A 13463-nucleotide genomic window follows, 5' to 3' on the forward strand; every position below is an offset into this window, starting at 1 on the left:
TTGGTTATGGCTGAGTCTCCTAAGTCCTGGGTTCGAATTCTGACTGTAATTAGCTATGCGACCCTAAGCCCTCTCTGAGCCTCAGTTTCCCGCTATGTAAATGGAGCCTGGACGGGTGCAGAGGGCCCGGGCCCTTAATCCTTCTTTGGCTTCCGTTTCCCAGGACGCTCCCGTTCAGGCCTCACCTTGCCTTAGCCCTGCTTGGCTCAGGGAGGGTGGGTCCCCGGGAGGGGGTGGCCCAGTCCGGGGCGGGGCTGAGCTGGAAAAACCGGCAGGGTTGGAGCGGTGTGGGCACCGTCTTCACTCCTCCACCTGGAGGTTGCTCAGGGACACTCACCCCCACGCCTTACCCCCGAGGGGCTGGGAGCAGAAAAGCAGCCCCCGACCCGGGCTGGGGGGAGGGGAGGAAGGCTGGGCATTGAGCCCGGGGGGTGGGGCGGCAGGGAGATGAGGAGACAGAGGGACAGAGGCAGAGAGAGAGAGAGACAAGGACCGAGAGAGGGGAAGAGAAAGAGAGACACACACGGAGCCGGATTCAGGCTGAGAGAAGCAGAGACCAGAGCAGGGTAGGAGGCAGTGAGCTCCTGGGGAGGGGGGCGGGTAGTGGCTAGGGGCAGGAACGCCGGGGAGGGGCGGGGGTGGGGGCAGAGGGTGCGGGAGGCGTCCCCAGCAGGGCGTGTCCCACACCTCCGGGTGGCAGCTACAGTTCTGAGTGGACCTAGGAGCCAGCTCAGGCTCCTGACTTCTTGCCCCTGCAGTGGCTCCTCAGGATCTCGGACCCAGAGGCGGCCTCCCTGGGGCCCCCTCGGAGCAGAGCTAGGAAGGCCTGAGGTGGAACCGGGCTAATTAGTGCTCAGAACTAAGATAATCGCTGCTTGGAATGTTCCCTGGGAGGTCCAGGTGAGGGTGGGCAGCCGGGGGCCATGGTGTGCCTGGGATTGCCCAGCCAGGCCTCTGCCTGTTGACTACTGGGGTGCTGACTATTGGAAAGGGGGAGACCCAGGAGGCCTCGACTCTCAGGTCTTAGAACCTGTAGTCACTCAGGCCCCTCCAGGCCACCCTGTGTAGCTGATGCACTGGACTCCAGTCTGATCAATTCTACGTCAGCCTCTGCCGAAAGCCTTCCATGGCTCCCCATGGCCTGTAAGCTAAAATCCTAGCTCCTTACCTCGGCCTAGGGGGACCTGCTGATCTGTTCTTGCTCCTACCTCATCACTCTGGCCCTCCCTTTCTGCCCTTTTACCTCCAAGCATTCCGCACTTGGCCTACCGCAGGACCTTTGCATATGCTGTAACCCCTCCCATATGCTCTTCCTCCACCTCCTCCCAGAGCCCTCCCCTGTGCATCTTTTAGGCCTCAGCTCAAAGTCCCCGCAGTGGGGAGGCCTCCCTGGTACACACCCCTGCAGCCCCGTGAACCTCTCCTTCCCAGCACTCTGCATTCTCCATTCTCTTAATGGGATTCCTTATTCACTGCCTGCTTCCTCCACACAAGTGTCAGCTCCCTGAGGACAGGCACCAGGTCTGCTGGTCACCACTGTGTCCCACAGGGCCTGATGCACAGCCCGGGCTCCACGAGTGAGCCAGTGACCATCACGAAGTGGCCCAGACATTTTTTGCGGTGTGGATGCCTCCGAGGAAGGGCCTTCTGCTGACCCGGGGTCTCCCTGCACCATCCCCACCCCTCCCCCGGTCCCAGTCCCGGAAGATCCTGCCTCAGAGTCTGCAGACCCTGCGGGGCAGCCATGGCTGTGATGTCGTAATGAATCACTGGCCAGAATCTGCTCTCGATAATCTCCGGGCTGGTCATGGCCCGCCTGTCCTCACGGAGCCCGGGACCACAGGCCACGGTATCACTGGCCCTAGGTGTCCCACCGGGCCCCTTGCCTCCGGCCACAGATAACAGCACAGGCCCCGGTGACCTCGCCTCAGCTGCAGGCACCTGCGCCTGGGACATGAAGGGTGGCCTCGGGCAAGTCCCTGCCTGCCTCTGGGTTGCTGGGTCACACGGGGTCGGGGGTAGGGTCCCGCCCCAGAGGAGAGCACGAGGAACTGGGTGGAAATGGGGTCTGTGGCTGGGGACCTTGACATGATAACCACACTGATGTCTCCAGGAGGGAGAAATGAGAAAGTGACTGGTGACATGGTGGATTCCCACATGTCCCCATCTGGGGGTGGAGGGGGTCCAGGTGCCTGACCTGCCCCAAGGTGCCCTGGATGCCTGAGGTTTACAAGTGTCCTGGGGCACAGTGGGGCGGGACAGAAAGTTCTGGCAAGTGAGGGTTTGAGCCATTTCTAGGGTGTCGATCCCACCATGCCTCAGTTTCCTCATTGTGAAGCAGGGGTAATAAGTTCTTCCTTCACACGGATGAGCTTAAATAAGTTACTGTCTGTGACGGGCTTGGAGCCGCGCCTGACTCACGGGGAGTGATCGATAACTGCCGCTGTCGTCACCTCCTGAAGCCTTGCCTGGCCCTGGCCCTTCCCAGCACCCTCCCTCCCCACCGCTCAGGCTTGGGATCCACCTGCACGATCTCAACAGCCTCCAGGTGGTCTCCTGTTCCTAGTCTCAGCCCCATGTCGACTTTCCATGCGCTGCCAGATGGAGCTTTACATGGTGTGAGCAGGATCGCCATCCCACCTGGCTCAGCAGTCTCCCCTGACACACACCGCCCTCAGAATATGGATTCACCTCTGAATCATGGCCTGCAGGTGCTGCAAGATGGCTGCCCTCTCTCCTAACCACCCCCACTCTCTCCCTCATTCCCTCTGTTAATGCTGCTTTGGTTTCCTTTCAGTGAGTCTGACTCATGCCTGCCTCAGGGCCTTTGTACATGCTGTTTCTTCTACTAGAATGCTTTCCTCTCTCCTCTTCACTTAGTCAGTGCCCAGATCTCAGAGGAGGGGGACCTCCTGTGGTGGGTGCTGTGGTGACCCACTCAGATTCCCTTACACTGGACCCTGCACCCAGCTCCCAGCTCCCAGCTGCCATGCAGTGTCGGCAGCTCAGTGCTCCTGGCTGGAGCCCTTTTCTGGAGAGTTGCCTCACTGAACAGGACTGCCTCATCCTGGAGGTCCTCTCACCCCCACATCAGAGGCAGACACAGCCAATGACAGATTAAATCAGGGGAACAAACCTCCACCCTCTTGGTTCCAGGTGGGATCAACTCCGCAGCGCCATTCACATGCCAGAGCTCCCCGTGGGGTCAGGCTGAAGCTGGACGCCGCTGAGACACATCCTAGCTTAGCCCTGGCCCAGGCCCTGCCCTGCATCGCTCTCTCCTTTTCTCCGTAAGCATTCCTCAGTGAGTCACCTGCATTCCAGCCTTCGTTTCAGGCTCTGCTGGGCACCCGGGCCTGAGACACAGCCCCAGGGACGCCTCCCCGGCTCCGCTTCTGGTCTCATCTCCAGGGAGCTCTCCTCGCAGGCCTCATTGTGGCCGTTGTTTGACACTTGCTCAGATGATTATGCGTCTGAGGTCTGTCCTCTACCCCAGAATACAAGGCAGGGATCATATCGACTGCTCCTGGCTGCGTCCCCAGTGCCCAACACAACGCTTAGCACAGTAGGTGGTCAATAAATACTTGTTGAATGACTGAATGAATAATGGCTGGGCGAATTGGAGGTTGTCGGGGCTGGGCATCACTGAGGCCCCAGGTTCTTCCCATCTGGTGATTCTGCCATCTCCTCCCAGCCTAGCTCCTCATAGCTCCATGACAGCTGCCAAAGCTCCTGCCATCTCTTCCTTACACAGCCATGGCCAAGGCAAGAAAAGGCCCTCAAGTGTCCCCTTAGGAAGAAACTGTTCCCAGAAGTCCCTTGGCAGACTTCCTCACCTCGCTGCCATAGTCGCATTCCTTGTCCAGCCTCAGCCAATCGCTGCGAGGCGAGGGAGAGGGTGACGTTTGACTTGGGCCAATCAGCATTCGCCCTCAGGGTGCCGTGGGTGGAGTCTGCCCTCCCCAGTAAGAGGGGATCCAGCTGGGGCCAGGGTTGTGGACCCCTGTGCCGGCGTTCCCGGCATCCCTGAGGCTGTGGACCCCCACCTGCCTTCCCTCCTGGGAGGGGGGGGTCTTTGGGTGGCGGCTGTGGGAAGGGAGGTGGGGCTGCGTGAGGGTTTTGAGCACAGAAGGTGGCCAGACCCCTTCACCTCAGTAAATATTTATAGAGCCAGGAGCGGAGAGGAGGTAGGCGGCCGAGGGTGTGTGTGCGGAAAAGGGGCCTGGGCCAGAGATCCGAGGGAGAGACAGAGACCCAGCGGAGAGGCCGAGAGACGCGGAGGGAAAGAGGGAGGAGGGAGACAGGGACGGGGAGAGACAGACATTTTGCCAGGAAGGCCTTGCGTCAGTGCCTTGAACAGTCAGGCCCGTCATGGTGGGAGTGACGTCCCTGTCCCCTTCTCTCTGGCTTGGCGTCCGCCTCTGCTGGATGGGGTAAATGACCCTCTTTCACGGGACTGTCCCGTGGAAACCCATCACTCTGGGATTGTCATTGACCCCGTGGCCTCCTTTGGCCTATAAATGGCCTGGAGTGGTGGTGGGAATCGTGGCCCTGGTGACAGGGCACACGTGCTGGAGGGGTCTGAAGCTTGTGTCCCGTCCGTGCCCCACAGGGCCAGTGGGACAGGGCCGGGGCGAGGGAGGTATGCCGGCTGCCTGGAAACCCTAGGGGTGTGCTGGCAGTAACGACAATTCTGCTAACAATAATAATGCCCACTGTGTTCTGAGTGCCCCCAGGTGCCAGACACCAGCCACGAGGGGGGCGCTGCTTAACGCCCTGTAGCCTGTCATTCCCATTTTACGGGGGAGGAGACAGCCATGGTGGCATCCTGACAAGAGAGCCGGCGTTCAGAGTCAGACCCTGAGCCCGAGTCTCTGCTCCACCCCTGACAGGCTGGGTGACCGGGGCCAGTCACTTCCTCTCTCTGAGCCTCAGTTTCCCCATTTGCAAAATAGGAAAATGACAGTTTAAAGGTTGACATGAGGATTAAATGACATGACGTGCAGAAAGCGCTCAGCACGGGGCCAGGCACACAGCAAGTGCTCAATAATCATTAAATGGTGTGCTGGGTAACAGTTTTACAGTAATTTAAGGATAATTCCTTTAATTGCTCCCGTTTTTTCAGAGGAAGAGTTGAGGTCCAGAGAGGGAAGTGACTTGCCCAAGGTCACCAGCCCAGTGGAGGAGCTGAGCTTTCAACTGGGTGGGCTCTGAGGCCAGCGCTCTCTCTGCCCGCCGTGCCACCATCACGGCCAGGCCCAGGCTGGCCTGTTTGGGACTCAGTCCTTGTGGGTCAAGAGGATGCCGGGGGCCTGGCCTGGCATCAGCCATGATCACCCGTTGGGGCGGTTGCAACATCCCCTCGCTCCGCCAGTCAATAAAGGGTGCCCATTGCAAAACTCGGCGGAGAAATTAAGTGTTGTGTCATCCTGCGGCCAGGCCCTGGGTGCCCCTTTCCTGCCCGGAGGCCTGGGTGGGGCCAGCTCCTCACTCTCGCCCTCCACGGCTGGCCTTGGAGAGCTGGGGTCGGGGTCAGCAGGGGGCTTCGGGGAGTGGGCAGGGTCCGGACCGCGCTCTGGGTCCACCCACGGCCAACCACTCTCAGGAGGGGCAGGTCCGTCCTCCTGGGTGCTCGGGCCCAGACGCGGGTGAGTCGACTCTTCTCTTGCCCCACATCCAGGAATCGGTCAGGAAGTCCTGTCGGCTCTCCCTTTAAGATACATCAGAATCCAGCCAGGGTCCCCTCCACCTCCAACCAGGGGGTCAGAGCACCTTCTGCGGCCTCACGACTCCACCTTCCTCCGCTTGGCCCACTCCCCACGCGTGGCCGAGGGGCCCGTTGCTTCCAGGTGGGTCCTAAGTCGGCTCTCGGCCCTCTGCCCAGAACCCTCCATGGCTCCCGTCTCCGAGTCTTCCCGAGGGCACAGGGCCCTGCCTGCTCCGGCCCCCGGCCTTTCCACCTGTCTCACTGTTCTCTCCCTGGCTCATGCATTCCCGCCACACGGGCCTCCCTGTCGCACTGGGCAGGGCTGACCTCCTTTCACTGCCCTTCCCTCGGCCTTCGGGCTCTTCCCCCAGTTCTGCCGCACAGCTGGGCCCCTTGCCTTACTCAGGTCTCATCTCAAGGTCACCGCCTCCTGGAGGCCTTCCCTGGTTACCCTGCTAGCTGTCACCCCAGTCCTTCTTCTTGACTTCCACCACGTGATACATTATTTATTTGTTTGTCTTTCTCCTTCCTTAGATAGGGCCTGTTGTCTGTCTTGTTCATGATGACCCCCGGCGCTCAGCCTGGGCCTGGCACACAGTAGGTATTCCACAGAGATGTGCTGAATCCGTGAAGGGGTGGCAGGAGGGGTGACATTGGTGCAGATCATGCTGCCGTGAATCGCAAGCCCCCTTCTCCGGCTGGTGGCGTGCGGACGGTGCTATGGGCACACTCCGCGGCCTGCAGGTCGCAGCTGGGGGGTCCTCCTGGCTGCCCTGTCGAGTGGCCCGTGCTGCCCAGCTCCCTGACGCGCTCACCCGGCGCTGGGCTGCTGTGTTCCCCTGCTTCTCATCAGCCTCCTCCCCAGACCCGGAGCCCTCTGAGGACCGGCCCTCATCTGCCTCGGTTCCACTGCTGTCCCTGGTGCCCAGCATGGGGCCTGGCACCCTGTGCGGGTATTGGAGGCTGGCTGATCAAGCTTTGTGTCACATGCCCATTTGCAGGGCCAGTTGTGGCCAGGAGGGAGGTACCAGGAGACGCTGCGCCCGGCCCTGAGGCCTGCGGAGTCAGGGCGAGAAAGGGGCCGCTGGGCCCTGAGCGTGAGGACCTGGGGTCATCCTGGGCTCACACCGAGTCCTAATCTGATCTCCTGTCTGGGCCACTCACAGCAGATCCAGTCACCAGCCGCAGTGTGCTAACTCACTCTGGACCTATCTCCACGCTCCACCTCGATGCTTATCGGCTTCCTTAATTAAGCGAAGGTGCAGCGCGGCAGGCGATGCCCGCAGCCTGCAGGCGAGTCGGCCCGGCCCCCTAAGCCGGGATAATAGCTGCTCCCACGCGGGCTGAGGCCTGCGCTGCCAGCTCCCTCCTGCCCAGTTCCAGGCCTGGGCGGGACAGGCCTGCTGAGACCTAGGGAGCCACAAACACTCACCACCGAGGCCTTAAACCGGCGGTGGCGCATGGGCCAGGTTGGCCTCCAGGTGCGTTGGGTTTGGCCCATGTGGTTCTTTTGCTGAAAGTCAAAATGAGCTGCCAACACTGAAAAATTAGGACACTGTCTGCAAACATCTGGATCTCTGGAAGATGCGGGGACTCTGGGCTCACAGGTGCTGTGTGCTGGAGCTGAGGAGTGGCTGTCCCCACACAGGGGACATGGCGTCAGTCGCCCCCCCCCCCATTTCACGTTGTGTCCCTACCTGGCTCACGTGGGCAGTTGAAGGTGCCACCTCCGCTCTAGGATTAGAGGTCAGTTGCCATTTGCAAGAAGGGACACGGAGGCTCAGAAAAGGCAAGTGACTCAACCAATGATGCACAGTAAGCCTGGAGCTCAGGTCACCGTCAGCGGGCACGTCCTTCCTGAGCACCCACCGTGTGCCAGGCACTGGGGACACAGAGGGACCATCACAGAGCCAGCCTTCTGGGGGTGACGGTCTTCTGCCCCACAGCTGTATTGTCCCCTTTATCGCTGGGTGACAGTGTCTGTTGAGACAGGTCCTTTCTTATCCCCGTGAGGCAGCTGCAAGTAGGTTCCCCACCGCGGCTGGGCCCGTCCCAGGACAGGGGCACAGCCATCGTGGAAGGAAGCCCCTGGCAAGCGTGCCTGCCCCCGGGACCCCCGCTCTGCGCCCTGGGCCTTCTGAGAGCAGGGGGGCGAGCGGCGTCTGGTGGGAGGAGTGAGGAGGGTGGGAGCGGGGTGGGGACGGGGGCGTGAGCAGAGGGGGCAGTGGTGTCAGCTAGACAGAGCGCGAGGACGGCTCCATCCTGGGTGAACCAAAGGTGAATCAGGAAGGCTTCTCCCACTGCCCTCTGAAGGCAAGGCGTGGAGGGGCGAGCCGCAGACCTGTCCCAGGTCCCCACCGGCGAGTCTAGGAAAAAGCCATTTGTGCACCTGGCTTGGGAGAACGCCCCGCCCCTCCTGCAGCGCAGCCCCTGGTCAGGGGAGGAACTGTGGCCTGGAGCCCCCGGGCCCTCAGCCCTGGACCCGGCCTGGGTCCCCATGGACGCCAAGGCCGTCAGGGCTCCTGCAGACCTGCCCGCCTGCCAGGAGCCACCGCTGAACAGCACGAAGCAGCCTGGCCCCGAGGCCGGCTCCCCACTGACGCGGGCGTGAATAACAGTCCCGGCGGTCATGTGCGTTTGCTAAAAATAACCTTGACATACTTTTGCGTTGGGAAACAATGTGGATTCCAAACATTCTCAAAGGGCAGAGAGGGGAAAAAAAGGAAGAATGGAAATCAAGTTTTCGAGCTTAGTAATTAATTAGCCTGTAAACAAATGACTCACGCTCTTTCCTGGCTATTTTTCTTTCCGTTCTGCGTGGATTTTCGCAGGGGCCCGGAGAAGGAGGCCGAGTGAGCCAGCCGAGCGGATAGGCTGGACGGGGCCCAGATGCGTCTCCCAGGGACGAGGAGGGGGACTGTCCCGAGGACGAGTTGGCCAGCTGGAGAGTGCGAGGAACAGCTTCAGGTGGAGGGAACAGCAGGGACGGTGGCCCTGAGAACTGGAAGAGCGTGGGGTGTTGGAGGAACAGTGAGGGTGCCTGGGCAGCTCCAGGGGAGTGGGCTGGGGGATCAGAGAGGTCCGCAGGGGCCGGACCACATGGAGCGTGTCGGCTGTACCAAGGCATCTAGACTTGATCCTGAAGACGGTGGGAGCCATGGGAGGGTTTTAAGGCAAGAAGGAGCATCATCTGATTTGTACAATGATGTCACTTAAAAAATGGAAGATCAGAAAAATAAATTCTAAATGTTCTCTGTTGTTTGGATGCTCCTGGTATTGAGACTTCCCCAACAAAAGATTATCTAGTGATTATATTTTTGAAGAGTTTATGTTTGATGTCTGTGTCCTCTCCGTGAAGCATCAGCCCCACAGGATCACAGACTTTGTTGGTCTTGTTTCCTTCTGTGTCCCCAGTGCCGAGACCGATGCTTGGCACACAGTAGGAGGCCAGGACTCGGTTGTCAAGTAACCGAGCCCTCTGCGCAAGGTCAGCGGTTCCATTTTACAGAGGAGGAGAGGGGGGCAGGGGGGCTCCACGGCCAGCCTGGGACGGTCCCAGGGAAAGGCAGGTCTTATTTAGTTCAAAGTAAGGAGAAGTTTGTGGCTGGAAAATCTATTCTGTAAGAGACTGAGCTCCCCAGCAATGGGGGCATTCAAATAGGGCCCACACTACCTGTCCCATGATACTCCTCCTCTCTGATTTCAGACAAGCTCTGTGCTGGCTCAGAGATGCTACCTGACAATCTCTGACATTGGTGTGTTGTCACGTCCGTTGTGCGGACAGAGAAACCGAGACCCAGAGAGGAGCTGTGCCGTGTGCAAGGCCACATGGTTACAAGTGGGAGCCCAGACTGGAATCCAGGTCCGACGACAAAGACTGTGCTTTTAACCCCTTTTCTGGGCCACGGACCTTGGTTCAAATACCAGCTCCACCACTTAGATGCTGTGTGACCCCGGGCAAGTCACTTTACTTCTCTGATCTCGGGTATCTCGCTACATTAAATGGGGATGTGGACCCCTGCCCTGCAGGGCCGCTGGGCAGAGTTGGGAAGTTCTGGGCGAATGGCCGCTGGCACACAGGGGCTCGAAATGTGTGCCCCCTCCCCACTCCACTGAGTTCTGCCCGCCTTTGGCCTCCCTCCTGGGCCGGCGGCTCTGTGGAGTCCACCCTCCGGGCCCCGCCGCCCACTGGGTGTTGATTCACCCCGGCCACGAGCCTCTTGCCTCGGCCTGTGCTCTCTTCCTCCTTTTCTTGGTGGGCCCACTGCCTTCTCCGATTGCCAAAGCTCCTCCCAGGGACGGGCGGGCGGCGGGGGGACCCCATCCTCCCACAGAATGTCTCCACCGCTTCCCCATCCTCCCACCCTCACCACGCCCGGCTGAGGTCACCAGCGCGAGGCCTGGTCCAGGGACACGGGTCACAGTTGGTCCACTTAATCATCATGGGGCAGGTAGGGCCCTGGCTGGTCCAGGGTCCCCCGCGGGGGCCAGGCTGGTGGAGGGGGTGGCCGCCAAAGGATGAATTCTGGGACAAATGGTGCTCCGGCCCATGGCAAGCGCGTGCACGGTGGATGGCTGAGGGCGCGTGCATTGATGGCGGGGGCCGGGGGGAGGCATCTTGGGGAAGGCTTCCTGGAGGAGGCGAGTCAGGAGCCAGGGGTGCAGAGGGGAGATGAAGGGCGTGGGCACTGGGCCAGCTCGCCTGGGCTCGAGTCTCAGCTCGCCCCTTTCCCGCTGTGTGGCCCCGATCAAGTTCACATCTCTCTCTGAGCCTCGGTTTCCTCGTTTGGAAAATGAGAAAATGATCGTAACACCCCTTGCAGAGGGTGGTGTGGAGGAAGTGAGACGATGTAGACAAGGTGTCGGGAGCAGGCCGGGCACACAGCTAGCGCTTAATACAGGTCAGCTGCTCTTCTTACTCTTACTATCAGTGTGGTGGAAAGTTCTAGAATGTCAGCTTCAGACAGGCCTGGGTGCAGGTCTCAGTTTTCCTCGCCTCTGGGTCCTCGAGGCCCTCCCTCTCCGCGCCCCAGCTTTCCTCACCTGGGAATGGAGCTGTTTTGACCTCATGGGGTTCATTGTGAGCATGAGGCGGGTGAATCCTGTAAATGCTCAGCACAGTGCCTGGCACACAGTAGGTGCTCAAGAAGTGGTTGGCGTCCCCCCGGCCTTGTGGCCTTGTGGCCTTGTGAGTAAGAGCAGGTTGGAGTGTCAGCCTGGTGCATCCCAGCTCTGCCTGCCCAGCTTGCCGTGGGCCTTGGGGCCGTGGGCGGAAAGTGCCGTTCTGGTGCCTGGCACATAGTAGGTGCGTGGTCGGTGGGACTAAACTCGGGACCTTGTGTCCCCGATGACGGTGTGAGGCCCCCCTGGTGACTTCCTTCCCTGTGAGGTGGGGTGGTGCTCCCACTGTTGCGGCGAGGAAGCTGAGGCTCAGAGAGGTGAGGTCGCCAGCTGGAGGCCGGGCCCTCCATCTGCTTGGCTCCCGAGCCTACCTCTCTGTCAGGGGGTCCCTGGGTGTGCGCCCTGCTGGGGGACGTCCCGCTGGGCCCTCAGGGCCACCGTGCATGCTGACAGAAGCTTTCTAGGGTTAAGGAGAGGAGTGACAGCCGCGACTTGGCACTGGGTCCCGGGGTCCACAGGCCGTTCCCAGGGCCCCTGTCCCGGGCTGGGGACAGGAGTGGCTCTGTGGATATGGCGCTGGCTCGGGGTCTTGGGGCAGCGGGCAGCGCCCCCAGGCCCGGCCGGGTCTGTCTCCTCCCCGACCCGGCCCCAGGGCACTCTGCTGTTTCTCGTTTGTCACTATCCAGCCCTTTGGGCCATGTTTTCTGTCCAGAGTCTGGATCTCCTCCGGGCGTCTGAGAACGCCCGGCTCTGTGCGCAGATTCCACGTCCCACCAAGGGCCGCCCTCCGCCAAACTCCGCACGCGGGCTCATCCCTGCTCCCGCGCCTGTGCGTCTGTCGCTCCTTCTGTTGTTCTCTCTCCGTCTCACAGGTGAGGAAACAGGGCTGCAGGGAGCGGTGCCTGGTGGAAGCGGCACGGGAGCTGAGGTTGGCCTGGCCTCGGCCTCAGCCTTGCGTGGGCTCCACCCGCATCAGAGACCCTTCCTCCAGGAAGACAAGACCGAGCCACTCTGAAGAGGTGCGGCTCTGCTCGCCTCAGCTCAGCCTAACTTACACATTCTCAGGGACGATGGGTGGTGTGATGGGCGGAGTGATGGGTGCTAGATTGCCCCCAAGAGGGTGGAAATCGATGCTTCTGGGGTGAAAAAATTTACCTTTTTTAATGTATAAAGCCCAGATATACATACAAAACAGAAACAGACATACAGTAAATCTGTGGCATTACAATTTCATAGGGAGGGAACTAGGAAAAAAATGTCTACAAATGCTCCTTAGGGGGCAACAATAAAAAGAAAGTTGGGAAACTCTGGTTTAACCCAACTTTGTTTAAAACTCACCTAAACTGGGTTTGACTCAACTCCTCAACTCAACATAACAAAACTCAACTCACTCAAATTCAGTTCAACTCAACTCAGTTCCTGCATCTCGACTGCACTCATCTTGGTCCCGTTAACTCGGTTTACCTCCGCTCTACGCACCTCAGTTCAGTTTAAAACTCAACTCAGCGTGATTTAACCCAAGTCAACCCAACTCAGCTCAACTTAACTCACTTCAACGCAGTTCAACCGAGTTCACTCCACCCCAGCTCGCCTCAAGCCCCCTCTTCGACTCATCCCAAGCTGGTCCCGCTCAGTCTCGGGCTCTTTTAGCTCGGCTCCCTGTCGTCTCAACTCAGCTTCACTCCTCTCGGCCTGGTTTAGCTCCACTCGTCTCGACGTGACGCCACCACCTCAACTCGCCCGACACACTCGTTGTATCCGCTGCCTCCCTGCCCAGACACCCTCTTGTCTTCAGGAGAGAGATGTTCAGACCTCGTTCCTTCCCCTGCGTGCTCCCAGCCTAGCCGGGGACTCTGACATGTCCCTTCAGCAGGCGCTGTGACGGGGAAGTGAGCCATGTCTGGCCGCCCTAGGGAGCCCCGGATGATCCCCCACAGGAGGAGGAGTTAGCTCAGGCAGAATAGTGGGAGGAAGGACACTCTGGGCAAAAGGAGCAGCATGTGCAAAGGACCTGAGGCAGGGTGGACGGAACGCTTGGAGGCCTGGAGGTCGTTCAGGCTGGAGGGCAGAGGGGGAAGGGAGGATGGTGCAAGAGGAGGCTGGGGATGTGCGCAGTCCCCTTGTGGGGACTGTGTTCTGGGGACAGTGGGGAGCTGCGGCCATGTGGAGCAGAGGAGAAATGTGATTGGAAGGATCCCTCTGGTTGCAGGGAGGAAGTGGAGCCGAGAGGCGGGACTGGACTTGTCGGGCAGCACTGAGCTGAGAGGTCCAGCACTAGGGTGTCTGTGGGGGGGCAGCCGGCGGGGGGAGCTTAAAGAAGGAATTCAGGAAATGAGTCAGAAAGAACGACCACTCTACCGGGCCTTCTCTCCTTGCCTTGCACATGGGAACCGAGTTCATTCTCATAGCACTCACGAGGGAGGTCTTACTATTAACCCTATTTTACAGATGGGGAAACTGAGGTTCAGATAGGCCAAGACATGTGCGCAAGGCACACAGCTCCTAAGGGGCAGAGCTGGGATCTGGCTCAGGCATCGCTGCTCCGGAGCCCGCAGGAGCGGCTGGGCGTCCCCTCCAAGCTCCCAGGGTGGTGCTCCCTGCGGGTCTCTGCACCACACGGCAGGCGTTTGGGGAG

At 60.1% G+C, this 13463-nt stretch overlaps 1 long non-coding RNA gene across 3 annotated transcripts; it reads left to right on the top strand.

Moving 5' to 3' along the window:
• The first annotated feature begins 486 nt into the window (after positions 1 to 486).
• On the top strand, positions 487 to 11686 carry LOC124249023 (uncharacterized). Of its 3 annotated transcripts, XR_006891227.1 has the most exons (4): positions 487 to 566; positions 3157 to 5849; positions 6242 to 6304; positions 8539 to 11686. It is a non-coding gene; the product is annotated as an uncharacterized LOC124249023 (long non-coding RNA). The 3 variants fall into 3 exon arrangements; XR_006891225.1 differs by having other exon boundaries at positions 3157 to 8674; positions 9414 to 11686; XR_006891226.1 differs by having other exon boundaries at positions 3157 to 6304.
• Positions 11687 to 13463: the final 1777 nt, after the last annotated feature.

The sequence above is a fragment of the Equus quagga genome, chromosome 12, assembly GCF_021613505.1.
Source record: "Equus quagga isolate Etosha38 chromosome 12, UCLA_HA_Equagga_1.0, whole genome shotgun sequence".
Classification (NCBI taxonomy): domain Eukaryota; kingdom Metazoa; phylum Chordata; class Mammalia; order Perissodactyla; family Equidae; genus Equus; species Equus quagga.